The sequence below is a fragment of the Entelurus aequoreus genome, linkage group LG01 (genome assembly GCF_033978785.1).
Source record: "Entelurus aequoreus isolate RoL-2023_Sb linkage group LG01, RoL_Eaeq_v1.1, whole genome shotgun sequence".
NCBI classification, from domain to species: domain Eukaryota; kingdom Metazoa; phylum Chordata; class Actinopteri; order Syngnathiformes; family Syngnathidae; genus Entelurus; species Entelurus aequoreus.
The window spans coordinates 42,492,522-42,510,489 of NC_084731.1; the positions used below are offsets into that span (position 1 = coordinate 42,492,522).

General features: G+C 39.4%; 1 protein-coding gene across 3 annotated transcripts in view; it reads right to left on the reverse strand.

The window, feature by feature from the left end:
* rims4 (regulating synaptic membrane exocytosis 4) overlaps positions 1-17,968 on the reverse strand; it is a 73,726-nt gene that overhangs the window by 48,114 nt on the left and 7,644 nt on the right. The window contains exon 2 of one of the 3 annotated variants that reach the window (XM_062051061.1): positions 17,084-17,752. The exons of the other annotated variants lie outside the window; for them this stretch is intronic. The gene's annotated coding sequence lies outside the window, so the exon portion shown is untranslated. The remainder of the gene's footprint in view (positions 1-17,083; positions 17,753-17,968) is intronic. 3 annotated transcript variants of the gene reach the window in all.

Here is a 17,968-nt window from a genome sequence, read left to right on the forward strand (position 1 = left end):
GTTAATAGAACCCAGTTGTAGCTGGGACGCGTTGTCTTTAATCTCCTTTCTAATGAGTTCAATTTTCCTATTAATGAAATTCATAAAGTCATCTGCCGAGTGGGTGGAGCTACTGGGAGGAGTCCCTTGTTGAGTTAGCGATGCTACTGTACTGAACAAATATTTAGGATCATTTTTATTGAGGCGGATGAAATTGGAGTAGTAATTAGCTTTAGCTGAGGTAAGCATGCGTTTATAAGTTATTAAACTATCACTCCATGCTTGATGGAAAACCTCGAGTTTAGTTGCACGTTATTTGCATTTCAGCTTTCTACATGATTTCATGATTTCTACATGGAGCTCTAGTTTCTTCTGTAAACCAGGGGGTACGCCTTTAAGGGGCCTTTTTTAGCTTTAGCGGTGCTATACTACCAATGGCGTCGCGCAGGGCATCGTTAAAATTGCTAGTGAGGTTATCGATAGAGCCCACATAATTTGGGATGGTGCCATTACTGAAGACAGTAGGTTAGCAAGAGTCATGGTTGTGACAGCATTAATGTTGCGGCTGCTAAAGCAGTGGTTATTAGTAGCTTGTTGACAATGAGTCAGAACTTCAAATTTTAAACGGTAATGATCAGACATTACTTTAGTGTATGTACGGGAGTATCATAACTTTGGAGGTAGTGACACCCCAGACAAGGACTAGATCTATCGTGTTACCATTGCGATGCGTGGGTTAATTTATTATTTGTGTAAGACCACAGCTATCAATTATAGTCTGGAGTCCCACGCACAAAGGGTCTGATGGGGTATTCATGTGGATATTAAAATCCCACATTGTAATTATATTATCTGCGTGCATCACTAGATCAGCGACAACCTCTGAAAATGCACTGATAAAGTCTGAATAGAGCCCACCGGGGCAGTAGATAACAGCCAGGTAGAGAGGTAGCGGTGTGACAGACCTCATAGTAAGCACCTCAAATTATTTATATTTATTACTTAGGTTAGGTGTAAGGTTAAGATTTTCACTGTATATTAGTGCGACCCCTCCACCCTTTTTAAGGGGACGGGCAATATGTGCATTCGTATAGTTAAGAGGAGATGCCTCGTTAACCGGTAAAAAAATAATCAGGTTTGAGCCAGGTTTCGCTGAGACCAATGACATTAAGATTGATGTCTCTAATGACCTCATTAACTAATAATGTTTTGGGAGACAATGAGCTGATGTTTAAAAAGCCCATATTATATGTAGTAGTAGTAGTAGTGATATTAATAACGTTACGTTTATTTTGTGTAGTACGCCTTAAATAATTCGATCATATTTAGGAATTGATATGATGGGGATCTTCAGATGATGGTGCTGCGATAGATTGAACGCTTCATAATTTGCCACCTCAGTATAAAGCATGTTCACCTCTGGCACAGTCACTACAGAAAAAACATTATGTGAGTTGTGTATTATTCTACGAAAAATGCTATGTGTGCAGTAATTTACCAGCCTGGCGATGGTTAGTTCTAGCTTAAGTGACTCCTCCACCGGACCAACAGACACTGCAATTGCCTGGGTCCGAGCTTGCTCTAGTGTAGTTAGTCAAGTGTGATCCAACCAGTACTCTATGTTTCTCGATAGAGTGATGGCGCCTTCCCGGTTAGGGTTAAGGCCGTCCCTCATCAGCAAGCCTGGTTTTCCCCAGAAAAAGGTTCAAATATCAATAAACATTAGGCCCTGTTGTCTACAAAAACTAGCCAGCCACTTGTTAAGCGAGACTAATCTGCTATACTTCTCATCATTGCCTCTCGCAGGCAGGGGGCCAGAGACAAGTACTCGATGCCTGGACATCTTTCTAGCGAGATTACAAGTCCTAGCTACTGTATGTTTCTCTTTGTAATCTCTGACTGTCTCATCCTAGTGTCATTGGAGCCAAAGTGTACAACTATGTTCGCGTAGCTAGTGGTGCGATTAGCCTGTCGTACGTGTTTACTAGCCCTGTTGCAAGTTAGCTCCCTAAGATTAGCTTCAATGTCAGGTGCTCTGGCCCTGGGAATACACTTAATTATGGCTGGTTTGCTAAACTGTATGTTTCGGGTGATGGAGTCCCCTATGACTAAGGTGTGGTGCCTGGTAGACTGGTGTGTAGGAGTAGCTAAAGGGCTAAATCTATTATGTGTCTCAACCGGTTCACCGTTGCTTGTAGGTCGCTTAAGGCTGCTACAAACTGGGCTCGTCAGCTCGCTACAGCTAACACTAGCAGATGTGTCTGCAGCGTCTAAAGTTACGAAATTACTCTGCTCTAGTTGGCGGACACGGTCCTCTAGTAGGGCCAACCTATCCATGAGAATGATGCACGAAGAGCAGGGAGCCATACTCACGTTGTTTTTTTTCACTGAGTCAAGTTCTTGCTGTCTTCGGAGAAATGGTCGCAACGTGTGGGAGCAGATTCCTTCAGACCGTTGCCGCCTTTGCCACGCCAGGCTTCGTTAGCTTAGCAGCTAGCTAGCTGAGAGAGGGGCGGTGAGACAGAGAGCGGGTGTTTTGCAAGTTAGATAAGACTACTAAGTATGTTTGGGAAGGAATAAAGAAAGCTGTAAAACAATTAGAAGCACACAGATAGAAATATAATACTTCGCTTTTTTCGCGGCAACAGCGAGCAGTCACTCACAGCAAACAGGAAACAGGACGTCGACGTCGCAGACAAGCTGTTTCTGCTCCGGACAATCACGTGTGTCTTGCTTACGTAATCACAACATCCTGTTTTAGTAGTGCTGTTACCGTGATCAGTCTTTTTTCGGTGGTCAAATTTCCGGTGCATCATTAGTCAATAGCGCGCAAATAAAAGGGTATATATATCCATTCATACATTATATTACTTAAATTTCTTTTCACAAAAAAAACCCCTCATTGTTAAGGTGTTGCAGATTTTATTTTTCCGTGGCGATAAGTCACAATCAATTACATGTAAGGGAAAGCCTGCAATACTTACAGTATAAACATTTTGTAGTGGACTGGTACATTCACCTCAATGGCAAAGACTACTTCCTGACAATGACAACACACTGTTATCTATATCTTGGAATTGTACCTGCATACAAAGTATACTACAGTATACAATACAGTACAGCACTTGCAAATGAGACAGTTAAGTGTAAGAAAACAAGATAACTGGACAGCACACCTCAGTGTTAGATGTTGAATAATTGTAAACAACAATTGAACAGAAACAAAATTACTGAACATTGGTACCGTTGAATAACAGTATCGATACCCAGGTAGTGGGTGAAAGGCACCCATCCATATAGTATAGGACAGCTTTTTATCACTTTAACGTTGCATCGCTAAACCTAAATAAGGGCAAGAGTGACGTGTGAGTGTGTGTCAGGATGAACAACAGTCAGCTGGCACTTTTCATTTATTTATCATCCTCATCATCATTATCCACAGTGAATGCAACGCCTGAGGAAGACTTGAAGGAAAGGGAGGTGAAGATTCCATCAGGATGAAGGAGTAGAAAATAATGGAGCAGTGAGGGAGGGAGAGAAAGTGGATTGAAATTTAAAACATACATTCTGCTTAGCCACCTTTGTCTCCGTCCGGCTTGGCCCGTTTTCTCAGTGAGACGAATGACGAACAAAGCCGCTTCAGGCCGATGTCAAAAATGTGACTTATGGAGAAGCAAGAGAAGCAAAGGCGGGATGGGGGGGTGGGGGATAGGGGAGAGGGAGTGCCTCTTTGCTGGAGAAACGACCCAGAAAAGTCCGGAGTAAAAAATGGGCTGTCAGGAAAGGAGGTCTGCTCCACTGGGATGGAAGAAAAATGGGTGGTGGGGGGCCTGAAGCTGCAGATCAAAGACTTTATTGCCGCCTCAAAAATTACATTTTTACACAGAAGAGGTAGAATTTAGAGTGAATACTTTGAATACATGAATTAAGATGAATACTTTGTCAGTACACTTTAATAAATGTGCTGTGTGCACTTAGTTCCTGGGGACGTGATAAAAATGACAGAAAAAGTCCAACAAACAGCTGAGAGACTCCCACTCTTATCACGTGCTTTCGTTTGCGCATATGACAAAAGTAAGAGAGGCATTAACATTTGACAGCATCAATAAGTACTTGGTTCTAAATCAATAACTGTCAGTAATGATCGCAATGTTTACCAACATTGGAAATATCAGACAGCTTTATTTTTATTTTTATTGTCTGCATTTTAATTTTGCTTTTATTTTCTTTCATTTCACTTTGTTGTCTGTGAAGCACTTTGAGTCTGCCTTGTGTATGAAAAGCGCTATACAAATAAAGTTGCCTTGCCTTGCCTTGCCTTGCCTAAGTCAACCACTTCTCTATTGTACAACAATTACCTCCACCAGGAGTTTGTGTAATTGTTCACATTGTTTTGTCTGTCAGTTAGTTATCATAATACAGTAGTACCTCAACTTACAAGTATGGCGTAGTGGGTAGAGCAGCCGTGCCAGAAACCTGAGGGTTTCAGGTTCGCGCCCCACCTCTTGACATCCAAATTGCTGCCATTGTGTCCTTGGGCAGGACACTTCACCCTTGCTCCCGGTGCCACTCACACTAGTGAATGAATGATGAATGACTGATAGGTGGTGGTCGGAGGGGCCATAGGCGCAAACTGGCAGCCTCGCTTCCGTCAGTCTACCCCAGGGCAGCTGTGGCTACAAATGTAGCTTACCACCACCAGGTGTGAATGAATGATGGGTTCCCACTTCTCTGTGAGCGCTTTGAGTATCTAATAATAGAAAAGTGCGATATAAAATCTAATCCATTATTATTATTATTATTATGATGAGTCACGATTGGTTAAGACTAGAGCAAAACATTAGGGACAGGCCAAACAGAGGCAAGACAGGGCGGGTCATGGAACCAGGAGGGGAAATCACAACAGACAAGCACATCCCAAATGTAAAACGAGAGAGTCGGAAAAGAGAAAAGGGAATAATCCAGAGGGCGATTTATATATTAAAAAAACGAGTGGAACATGGCAGAGGGATTCTCTTCCTTAGATTTTTCTTTTAGCGATGTAGACGACGTCCAGGAAACCCACATTGCGTCCACTTTTATGTGTTTTATGTAGCACGATTGCACCAAGAAAAAATCCTTGTTTGTGAACCCGTTTTCAAACAATGGCAATAAAAACTATTCTGATTGTGATTCTGACTTGGCCACATTTGGACAAATGTATGCGTCTAGATAAAACATTCATTTGAGTTGTTTACCATGTAAGCTCAAATCAAAACTGTTCTCGAGTTGCCAAGCCGGGCATATTTCACACGAGAAAGGAAGATCATAGCCGCACAATTCGGTCAAGTCACTTACTTGGTGCTGACCAGAACCATACGTGTGTGACAGACCATTACATCGTCGACTGGGAATTAAAAAGTGCCGGTCAGCAAATTATTTTTTTATCTGAGTTTGATACATTTTGTATTATTTGCACAGCTATGTTATTTATTTTACATAGAAATAATATTTTTCTATTTTATTTATATTATGTAATTCTGTGCTACTTAAACAGTTTATTTTCTGTGCTGTTAATACCCATCTTGACTAACTGGGTTAATAAAAGTGCCACTGACTGTTTACGATACAGTTGTCATTCACTTCAATTTCAGTGAATCTCGCTCAAAAATGAATATCTTTCAATGTATACTTTCTTTTTCTTTCTTTTTTTTTTATAATGTCCTGCCCAGCTTCTCGGGCAAATCATATAGCAGATGTAGATGCCCATATCGGCTGTTCGGATTTACTTTACAAAAGAGAAGTGTAGGATACTTCTCTTGTTGCCTTACTTGTATTTTGACTTTATTAAATGTATTTATATAATCATTTGGTGCAGCCGGGCCAGAGCAGGAGGGGATAGAAAGAGAGAAAAAGGAAGACAGAGGGGGGAATTGTGGGGACAACAGGGGGATTAGACAGAGAGACAAAAACAATAACAGCAAACACAACAACAACAACAACAGAGCAACATCAGCAAATACGACATGTACAAATATGATGGTAAAAGTAATAGCAAATAAGCAGTTAGTGAAAATAAAAAAATAATACAGAAATTACAATGAGCATTATTACACTAAAAATGGAGCAATATGAATACCAATAGAAATAGTGCTATTGATAATAAACAATACCAATACTTTACCTTTATTATCAACAATACAATTGTTCAAATGCAACAATACATATACGTAATGATAACTTCAGATACGAAAGAATGCAGAAAAATGGAGGGGAAGAAAGAGAAGCAACCTACATTAACCTTGTAGATTGTTATAGTAACAATAGGTTAAGCTTTGTCAGTGTGCCATGTGTTATACCCAGTTTACCCTAGGGCAACAACGTTAATATATGTTTGATGAAACGTGATTATGTGCATGAGTATATGTGTGCATATGTACCTGTATATGTACAGTATGTGTATATGTGTGCTTGTACAGTGAATGTATATGTACAGTATATGTATATGTGTGTACAGCGAATGTATATGTACAGTATGTGTATACAGTATGTGTGTTTGAACAGTGAATGTATATGTACAGTATGTGTGTATGTGTGTTTGTACAGTGAATGTATATGTACAGTATATGTATGTGTGTGTTTGTACAGTGAATGTATATGTGTAGTATGTGTATGTCTGTGTCTGCACAGTGAGTGTATATGTACAGTATGTGTATATGTATGTTTTTACAGTGAATGTATATGTACAGTATGTGTATACAGTATGTTTGTATAATGAATGTGCGTGTGGATGTACGAACTTTGAGTGTGTAAATATGTACTGTATTTATTTGTATATGTATGTGGGAGCGTAGGTACCTATGTATGTCTGTATGTATGTGTGTGAGTATATGTGAATTTGCATGTACAATACATTTGACTCCCAGTGTGTGCGGGAGCCAGAGTACGGCCCCAGCCTCCCTGAGAGCCCATCCCACAAACAGTAGGTGTGGTGCCCAGGGAACCAGGGGCCACCGCCCCCATGCAGCCAAGCCGGACAGCGACAGGAACCCCAGAGCCTGGCCCACCGCACCGCCCACAAGGGCCAGCAGCAGGCCGCAGACAGACGCACCCGGCAGAGGACAAGGCACGAGAAAAGCAGGGGGCAGCCAGACCCCAAGCCAGCGAGAGACCACACCCCACACGGACAGAAAGGCGGGACGCCCCGCCCGAGAGGCCCGTAGACCCCCCGCAACCGGACAGGAAGACCGCCCCCGCCCCACCGGCAACCGGGCCCCCACGAGCCCCCCCCCCCCCCCCCCCCCCCACACCCCGGAGAGCGCGGCGAGGCCAGCCCACGGCCACCCCACCCAAGCCGGCCGCCACAGGACCACCCAGCACAGGGCCACGGGAACCACCCACCCCACCCGCAGGGACCCCAACGATGGAGATGGAACAACCAGCAACCGCCCCGCCAAGTCCCCCGCCTGAGGTAGGGGAAATAAATAAATAAAATAAATAAATACATAATAATAATAATAATAATATTAATAAAATATATTAAAAAATAAGAATAAATAAATAATTAAATCTATTTATAAAAAATAAAAATAAAAAAGAATTAAAAGAAGATCACAGACATGCTGACACACAAGGTCGCTACCCCAACAACTGGCCGACTCGCAGCACCTCGGAATACCCTGCAGCACCAAGCTACCACAGTAGACGCAGGGACCAGACCCAGCAGGCCCCAACCAAGACGGGCACCCGGAAGGGATGGACGGTGGGACCCAGGAGCTCCAGACACGCAGTCCGGATGCAGTAGCCTGAGGCGCCGACCCCCACCCGACAGGCAGGCCCAGAACGTACCCCCAGAAATATACATACATATATATATACATACACATAAACATACACATGTACACATACACACACATACACATGCATACACATACACATATATATACATACATACAAACATACATACATACATACATACATACATACATACATACATACACACACACACATACACATACATATACACAGTTTGTCAGCCCCGACAACCACCACGCGCGCGCGCTGCCACCAGTCACAACATCAGCCACCCCCCTGCACCAGACCCAGCAGCCACGGGCGCCCACACCACAAACGGCAGCAGAAACAGCAGCCACAACACCCCCAGACAGCCAGCACCACCCAATCAAATCAAAGTGATCAAAAAAAAAAAAAAAGTATACTTTCACCTAAAAATATATCGAGATATATATCAAATATCGAGTTTAAGTAAAAATATATTGAGATATAGTTTTTCGTCCATATTGCCCAGCCCTAATAGAATGTAGTAAAAACAACAACAGTAGATTTATTAAGTACAGTAATAATACATATTAATAATAGCAGACTTTGGTACCTCCTTCTAGCTCAGGGCTATTCAACTGACACCATACAAACTTGGGAGACAAAGGCTTTTGCAGCAATTTCCTAAAAACAAGGAACTTGGACCACACATTGGCAGGTCCTTTAACCTTGTTAGCAAACATATGATTTACATAACTGAGGCATTCCTCAAGGCACCCCTTTAAGTCATCTCCTTTTTTTCCCAAAATGTTTTCGTAATGTATTTTATGCAGAGGTGGGTAGTAATGCGCTACATTTACTCCGTTACATCTACTTGAGTAACTTTTGGGATACATTTTACTTCTAAGAGTAGTTTTAATGCAACATACTTTTACTTTTACTTGAGTATATTTATAGAGAAGAAACGTTACTTTTACTCTGCTGCATTTATCTACATTCAGCTCGCTACTCACTACTAATTTTTATCGATCTGTTAATGCACGCTTTGTTTGTTTTGGTTTGTCAGACAGACCTTCAAAGTAGGTTCTAGCGCATGCCTGCGTTTCACCAATCAGATACAGTCACTGGTGACGTTTGACTCCGTTTCACCAATCAGATGCAGTCACGGGTGACGTTCAATCAAACTGAGCCAGGCGGTCACATGACCGTCACACGTGGACTTAAACAAGTTGAAAAACTTATTCGGGTGTTACCATTTAGTGGTCAATTGTACGGAATATGTACTGTACTTTGCAATCTAATAATAAAAGTTTCAATCAATCAATCAAAAGTGTGGAGGAAAAAAGACACTTTTTTATTTCAACCGTACCTCTCTCAAAAGCCTAAAGACTGACCGCACAGTTCCTGCCTTCACAATAAAAGTACCGCTCCCTCGCGCCTGCGCTAACAAAATAAGAGTCTCCGAAAGCCAGCGCAAACAAGCTAGCAAGCTGCAGAGTTTGCCGCCAATGTATTTCTTGTAAAGTGTATAAAAACGAATATGGAAGCTGGACAAATTTTCATGTGGTATTACACAGAAAGGAGGAACTTTTTTTCTCCTCCATTTGAGAACGTGGACGTTATCAGCACTACTGTCTGATTCCAATCAATGCAAGTCATCAGAATCAGGTAATACACCAATTTATATTCTTGTCTTCATGAAAGAAAGGAATCTATATGTTAAACATGCATGTATATTCATTAAAACACCTTTAACATGTGAACAAAAACGGCAAAATAAATAAATATAAATTATATACTGTATATATAAATGTATGTATGTATATATATATATATATATATATATATATATATATATATATATATATATATATATATATATATATATATATATATATATATATATATATATATATATATATATATATATATATAATATGTGTGTGTATGTATATGTATATATGAGGTAGATCACCTCGACGTGGTCATTTATTAAGTAATTGATTAACGTTGAAAAACTTATTGGGGTGTTACCATTTAGTGGTCAATTGTACAGAATATGTACTGTACTGTGCAATCTACTAATACACGTTTCAATCAATCATTTAATGAATGCCTACTGAGCCTATGGTGCTGTTAAGTTATTGTGGCTCAATTTGCCTTAATTTTTTTTAATTTTAATGTATTAATATTTAATATATATATTATTGTTTTAGTTGCTTAAGAGATATTCCTGGCTCTGAATTTGCTCATTGCTATTTTTATGTTTTTGTGCATTATTTGTTGCCGTCATCATTAAACGAACAGGTTACTCATCAGTTACTCAGTACTTGAGTAGTTTTTTCACAACATACTTTTTACTTTTACTCAAGTAAATATTTGGGTGACTACTCCTTACTTTTACTTGGGTAATAAATATTTTAAGTAACAGTACTCTTACTTGAGTACAATTTCTGGCTACTCTACCCACCTCTGATTTTATGTACTGTAAGTAAGGTGTTGCAGTAGCTTTTTTTATTTAACCTCAGATACAGTCACTTGATGAACTTCTTTAGTTATAGTGTTCCTTAAGGTTCTATTTCATATCCTCTCTTTTTCATCATTGGAGCTATTCAACTCGAGGCCTGCAAGTTCCATTCAAAAAACTTGTGAGACACTCACATTTTTGCAGCAGATTCCTAAAAACACTAGAGTGCTGTCATAGAGATGATCTTTGAAGGTCTTAATAAACAGCAGAGCACTCCTGTAACTCTGACAACAAAAATATAACAAAACTAATGTCTATTGTAGAGGACGCTGTTTCTCATGAATATACAAAAAAAAAGACTAATAGTGAAGGGAGAAGTCAGGCGCCCCGGTCCTTAGCTTTCTAGAAATGTGGCTCCCAAAACAATTTGGTTGAATATGCCTGTTCTAGCTGTTTCAACATCAAACACACCATCAACAGCTTCTCCGTATTTTCATGAGTAGATGTCCACCATTTAGATATTATTTTAACATCCTTGGCTGGCGTTATCGACTCATTCTGCTTCAGTATGGTGCAGACTAGCAGTGATGCACTCAAATTTCTTTGCCAAGTTGGGGACACACTCTGTCATGTTTTTGATGATTTACTTATTTAATTCTATGAATATCATCCTCTTCTTCTTCTCAGCACTGTCCTTCACACTCACTTTCTTTATTCCCATGCTTGGCAAAACAAAGTTATGTTCACCTCTAGCTATAAGCTGATGAGCAAGTGAGCATGACCGGATGTTTTGGTCCGAGCTTACAGGGTTCACTGTGGCATTTACTAGAACAACTAATGGCCGGGAGGCTTGTAACTCAACTTTAAGGCATAACAATTAGCCGAGAGACAGCTAATATCTCAAAACACTCTTAAGTTGAGGTACCGCTGTAACTAAAAAAATCACAGACGGATTTTCATGAAGCTTTCAGGAAATGTCTTAAATGGGAAAAGGAACAACCGATAAGATTTTGGGTCAGTTTCGGATCATTTCTATGTCACCTCACTTTATACTTCTGTGTGTGTGTATTATACAAGTAGCCTCGCACAAACAAAAAAGTTACTTTACGTTTACGTAATGAGCTTTAATGCCTGTGTGTGTATGCCAGCGGTCACACCTTCACCCACAGAGACAAAGACAGTGCATGACTGACTAGAGACTTCACTCTGTTTCTGTCATTCCGCTACAGACAGCTCAAAAAGTTACAGGCGGATTGTTCATCTACCTTTCAGAAAACGTTGGAAATGGGACAAGAAACAAGTGACTATATCCGGATCACTGTCTGGATTCAAAACTTATTTTGCTTTGCTAGTTAAAGATGAGTTGGTCTGACTTTCTTCTTGCTTGGTGTACCGGCTTGCTTAAAATGAGGCGGAGATTAGGCCGTCACTTGTTTTGTAGTCTCTCCTCTTCGACTATGTTGCCAAGTATCCAGCACAGCACATCCGTCTGTACTTCTCAGCGTGAATGCACTTATGCACTCAAAAGGCTAAGTGTAAGTACGGATGTGCGCTAACAAAGACACAGCATCACGTGACAAATTGCATCACTAAAGTTACCGTATTTTCCGGACCATAGGGCGCACTGGATAATAAGGCGCACTTGCCGATTAATGGTCTATTTTCTATCTTTTTTCATACAAAAGGCGCACCGGATTATAAGTCGCATTAAAGGAGTCATAAATGATAAATGATAAATGGGTTGTACTTGTATAGCGCTTTTCTACCTTCAAGGTACTCAAAGCGCTTTGACAGTATTTCCACATTTACCCATTCACACACACATTCACACACTGATGGCGGGAGCTGCCATGCAAGGCGCTACCAGCAGCCATCAGAGGCAAAGGGTGAAGTGTCTTGCCCAAGGACACAACGGACGTGACTAGGAAGGTAGAAGGTGGGAATTGAACCCCAGTAACCAGCAACACTCCGATTGCTGGCACAGCCACTCTACCAACTTCGCCACGCCGTCATATTATTATTTATGTTTTTCCAAATTGAAAACATTTCCTTGTGGTCTACATCAGTGGTCCCCAACCGATTGGTACCGGGCCGCACAAGAAATAAAAAAAATAAAATAAAAAATAAATAAAGTAAAATAAAAACATTTATTAAATCAACATAAAAAACACACTTTCTACATTATATATCAATATAGATCAATAAAGTCTGCAGGGATACAGTCCGTAAGCACACATGATTGTATTTCTTTATGAAAAAAAACAAAAAAACATTTTGATAGATTTTTGCGCGCCGTGTGTAATGTTCCATATTTTCAATGAAACATATACAATGTTGGTGTTGTTCACTTGAGTGCTATTGCCATCATATTGCAGTCTACACGTATCTCTTATGTTTGACTGCCATCTACTGGTCACACTTATCAATACACCATGTACCAAATAAAATTGCTTCGAGGTTGGTGAGCAAAACCAGAATAATTCCATGCATTAGACGCACCGGGTTATTTAGCGCACTGTTGAGTTTTGAGAAGAAAAAAAGGATTTTAAGTGCGCTTTATAGTCCATAAAATATGGTACTTATGCTGGTCAAATGAGATCTAGTGCACATTCTGCCTTTTCCCTACATGCAATAAAAACAACCACAATGCATCCCAATTAGAGATGGGTACCAAATTCTGTACTTTTATAGACACAGACTGAATTACAACGGTACTACCAGCTATCAATTCATGTATAATCATATTCTGATACCTACGAACCGTCATGTCGGTTGCAGACTAAACACCAGCTCATGTAAACCATCAATCAAGCAGCACTCAGGGTGGCCTCAGCCAAACTTCCAATGAGTAATGTTGCAAATTTCAACACCAACAAAAAAGCAAGAATGCTTCGTAAAAAAAGGTAAGGTTCCACTCTTCCAAAATGTGCTAGCTCGATGCTACATTGGATTTGCCATAGACAGGCTAATATTAGCATTAGTGATTTTACATGGCGATTTAACACTTCCAAATTGGGTAATGAAAACTACACCCACGATGAATATTACAACAAAACAGCTGGTGTGTAATAAGCACAATACTTACAGTGTAAACACTTTGTGGGGCGCAACATAACACATTCAGATTCTTGAAAAAAGCTACTTTCTAGTTAGACAACATCTCATTGATAGCAGTGTTGTTTTCGTCAACGATGACGATGACGAAATCATTTCGTTGACGCCACTTTTTTTCATGACGATAACGAGACGGTGACGAGATAAACATGTCTCTCTGATGACGAAAACATGACGAGACGTGTGTGAGTTTTCATTGACGAGACGAGAACGGACGAAAATGTTAGTGGGTAATCTGTCAGACGTTTAAAATGCATGACATTTCTGTTTATTGTGTGAGGCAATTAAAACCACGCTCACCAACTGGCGTGCAGCGCACAACGTGCTCAACACGTCAGACTGTTGCTACTCATCAGGCAATGGATCGTAATGGCGGCGGCAGTTTCAACACAGGGGCTCGGTGGTCGCAAACGTAGAGACGACTTATGGGTGTATTTTAAATATAAACCAGCAGATAATAAAACAGAGTGTATTGTGAAGGAAGACGGTGACAAATGTGGCCACAAAATATGCGGAAAAAATACGACCAACCTTAAGCGGCACCTTAAGGCTCGCCACAAAGATATTTTTTCGAAGGTAAGTTACAAATGCTGTTAACATCATCGATAAATGTCATAGTAAGCTAATACATAAGTACGTTTTCCACATACTCCTGGCGCAAATGGGCTGCTAACTTCAGGCTAAAGTTAGCTTTTGTTACGCTAACGTCAATTTATTATGTGTGTGTTACTTTAGCAGCATGTTTAGCCATGTTTACATTCAGTGAAGGTGTGGTTATCTCTTTGTGGGTACGTTCTGTCAGCACGTAACTTGATATGTTAAACAGGTCGAGTTACTGTTATACGTAGAGTCTGCTTTAGCCTAAAAGCCACAAGTTACGTTGTGCAGCCCCATTAAGGAATCAGGAATTAATTGATTATTGTATTACATGGTTTGCACAAATTAAAGAGAGTGGGGTTGTATGATATCTGTTGTAATTGCACTGGCAGACAGGGCCATGTTGAGCATATGTGTTCCTCACCCATCACTCATATTTTGGGCATGTTTATGTTCATTGTACTTTAACAAATTCTGAGAAATAAAGCCACAATTGCTGAAGTAGAATGTTTTTGTTTTTTGGCTTTTTTGGAGTAATGAACTTTGATTCCACTGTTACCACTTTATCTGTGTGTAATACACAATCCTTGGATCAGAAATTTGCTGTTGGGTGGAAACCTTATATGTCTAAAACCATTCCTTTATTGTTATTATTTGTGAAAATAGCAGATCTGCAAGCTTACAATGGGTTGAATTTATAGATCTGCTACTATTTTCACAACTTATGTGTGACACTGCCCAACAGCAATCTCCAATACTTATTGACCAAAATTAATTTGTTAAAAGACTATACTTATATACTTATATTATACTTTTTATTCTTTTTTTTTGGACTAAAACTAGACTAAAACCTTTTTGACTTTTCATCGACTAAAACTAGACTAAAACCCTTTTGAGTTTTCGTCGACTAAAACTGGACTAAAACTATCACATATAAAAGTGACTAAAATGTGACTAAAACTAATAAGCGTTTTAGTCCAAAAGACTAAGACTAAGACTAAGACTAAGACTAAATGTAAGATGGTTGTCAAAAACAACATCTCATTGATAGCCCATAGAGTGCTACATCTAATGTCTTGGAAGTGCAACTCGACAGCACAGTTATCATAATCAGCTGTTTAAATGTTACATTGAAAAATAAAATGTTGTCAAACAATTAATATCTATTAACACACACAAAAGTACAGAAAATTGGTACTGAAGAGTACCGTTATCGGGAATTTGTACCATGTTGGTACAAATATGAACGAAACCCATCCCTAATCCTAACGGGTTTCCTCCAATAGATCAATTATCATTATTATATGAGCAGGCATGGACCAAAAAAGAGGCTATTCAATGTCGGTGCATGTCCAGATCCAAGAACCATTCCATTTTTATCCACTCTGATTCCATAGGAGATGGTCAATGTGTCCTCTTACTTTCCTCCTTTTTTTGCAGCCACATTTTAACGTACACTAAACTCAGGTTTACTGCCCAATGCAACTGATTATTGGGGCGTTAACATTGAAAAGACGACTTGAGAAAGTTGAGGGTTGAGGCCACCTACTTACTTAATTGACATAATATTTACATTCTACGACATGCTAGCTTGATTGTCAGAATATTAATAGACTGACTGCATCCCTGAAGGTTTCCTTTGACAACATGCCATCAGCTAGGCAATATCATGAGTTTACCATACGCACATCTTGTTTGAGGAGACACAACTCATGGTTTCTTATTGCAGCTTTAAGAGCAAAATATATTCAGTTGAATGAAAGTACACGATGTCCATGAAATGACCACCTGTGTAATGTAGCAATGATAGTGGATCTCAGCCAAATGAATGACATCATCACAGATTCCGGTGGTTCTGGCAGACCGTCTAACATATTGTGTGTGTGTGTGCGTGTGTGTGTGTGTGTGTTCTTTCTCGTTCTGTGTCTTTACTTCCACAATTTTCTAAAATTATTGAAAAACTGTTTAACAAATGATTAGACAAATTCATAAATAATACAAATAATAACAGAATAAATGTACAAATTAAAAAGATGATTTGACAAAAACAGAGTATCTTTGAATCTCAGTAAAACTAAAATAATGCTATTTGGTGACAGTAGAAGAGAAAGTCAAACACAAATACAAATAGACGGAGTAGATATTGAAAGCGTAAAAGAAAACAATTTTTGAGGTGTAATAATAGATGATAAAATGAACAGGAAATCTCATGTAAAAAATATACAATATAAAGTAGCAAGAAATACGTCAATAATGAATAAAGCAAAACATGTTCTGGACCAAAAGTCACTTCATATTCTTCACTGCTCGCTAGTGTTACCATATCTGAGTTATTGTGCAGAAATATGGGGAACACCTACAAATGTGCGCTTCATTCATTAATGGTGTTACAAAAAAGATCACTTAGAATAATACATAATGTTGGATATAGAGAAAATACAAACCCTTAATTTATTGAATCAAAAATATTGAAATTCAATGATTTGGTGCATTTGCAAACAGCTACAGTTATGTACAAAGCAAACTGTAACCTGCTATCCAAAAATGTACAACAATTCTTCTCAACAAAAGAGAAGAAATATAGCCTTAGAGGAAAATCTAATTTAAAACATTTGTCTGCACGTACAACACTTAAGACCTTTAGCATATGCATAAGTGGAATTAAATTATGGAATGGATTAACCAAAGAAATGAAACAAAGCACCAATAAGAGACTGTTCAAAACTACAAGTGTTCACAAAGTACACAGAACAAGAATTATGATGAACATCTTGAACCCTTTTTTTCCTTCTTTTTTTATTGAGACAAAGATTATTCATGTATTTAATATTTGTTTACTTACTCTGGTATATTATTTATTTATAATTTATTCATTCTGTTACAGAGAACAAGGAAATAGGACAAAATGCTATGGTATGAAAAGGGGTAGAATTAAATAAGCTCTTCTTCTACCTACTCCTTTTTGGATGTGCTGTAATGAAACAACTGGCAATATGTGCTGCATTACATTGCATCGTATGCATGCTCGAAATAAACTCAAACTGAACTGAACTGAACTAACGTGAGCCTGTAGCGACCTGATCCATGACCTCACAAGCACAAGACCACGTCTGCTGTAAAATGTGCAGTCAACACGTCATCAACTACAGTATCAGCATAGTAATATACCTCAAAGGTCGTAGATTTTTTTGGGGAGCCCGGGATCTTTCTGTGTGGAGTTTGCATGTACTCCCCGTGACTGCGTGGGTTCCTCCGGGTACTCCGGCTTCCTCCCACCTCCAAAAACATGCACCTGGGGATAGGTTGATTGGAAACACTAAATTGGCCCTAGTGTGTGAATGTGAGTGTGAATATTGTCTGTCTATCTGTGTTGGCCCTGCGATGAGGTGGCGACTTGTCCCGGGTGTACCCCGCCTTCCGTCCGAATGCAGCTGAGATAGGCTCCAGCACCCCCGCGACCCCAAAAAAGGGACAAGTGGTAGAAAATGGATGGATGGATATACAAAACCACAGGATTCACTCTTCATTCATGAGATCACGCCGCAACTTCATACACTGAGCATCAAAAGATTATTCACGTTTCACTTTTTCTTTGGCTTTTTTTGTTGTTTTTTTTAATTTAATTTAATTTATTTTTTGTTCTGTCCAGCTTCTCAGGCAAATCATATAGTTGATGTAGATGCCCATATCGGCTGTTCAGATTTACTTTACAAAAGAGAAGTGTAGGATACTTCTCTTGTTGCCTTATTTGTATTTGACTTTATTACATGTATTTATATTATCATTTGGTGCAGCCGGGCCGGCGCAGGAGGGGATAGAAAGAGAAAAAAAGGAAGACTGAGGGGGAAATTGTGGGGACAAGAGGGGGATAAGACAGAGAGACAAAAACAACAACAGCAAAAACAACAATAACAACAACAACAACAATAGAGCAACATCAGCAAATACGACATGTACAAATATGATGGTAAAAGTAATAGCAAATAAGCAGTTAGCGAAAAATAAAAAAAATAATACAGAAATGACAATGAGCATTATTACACTACAAATGGA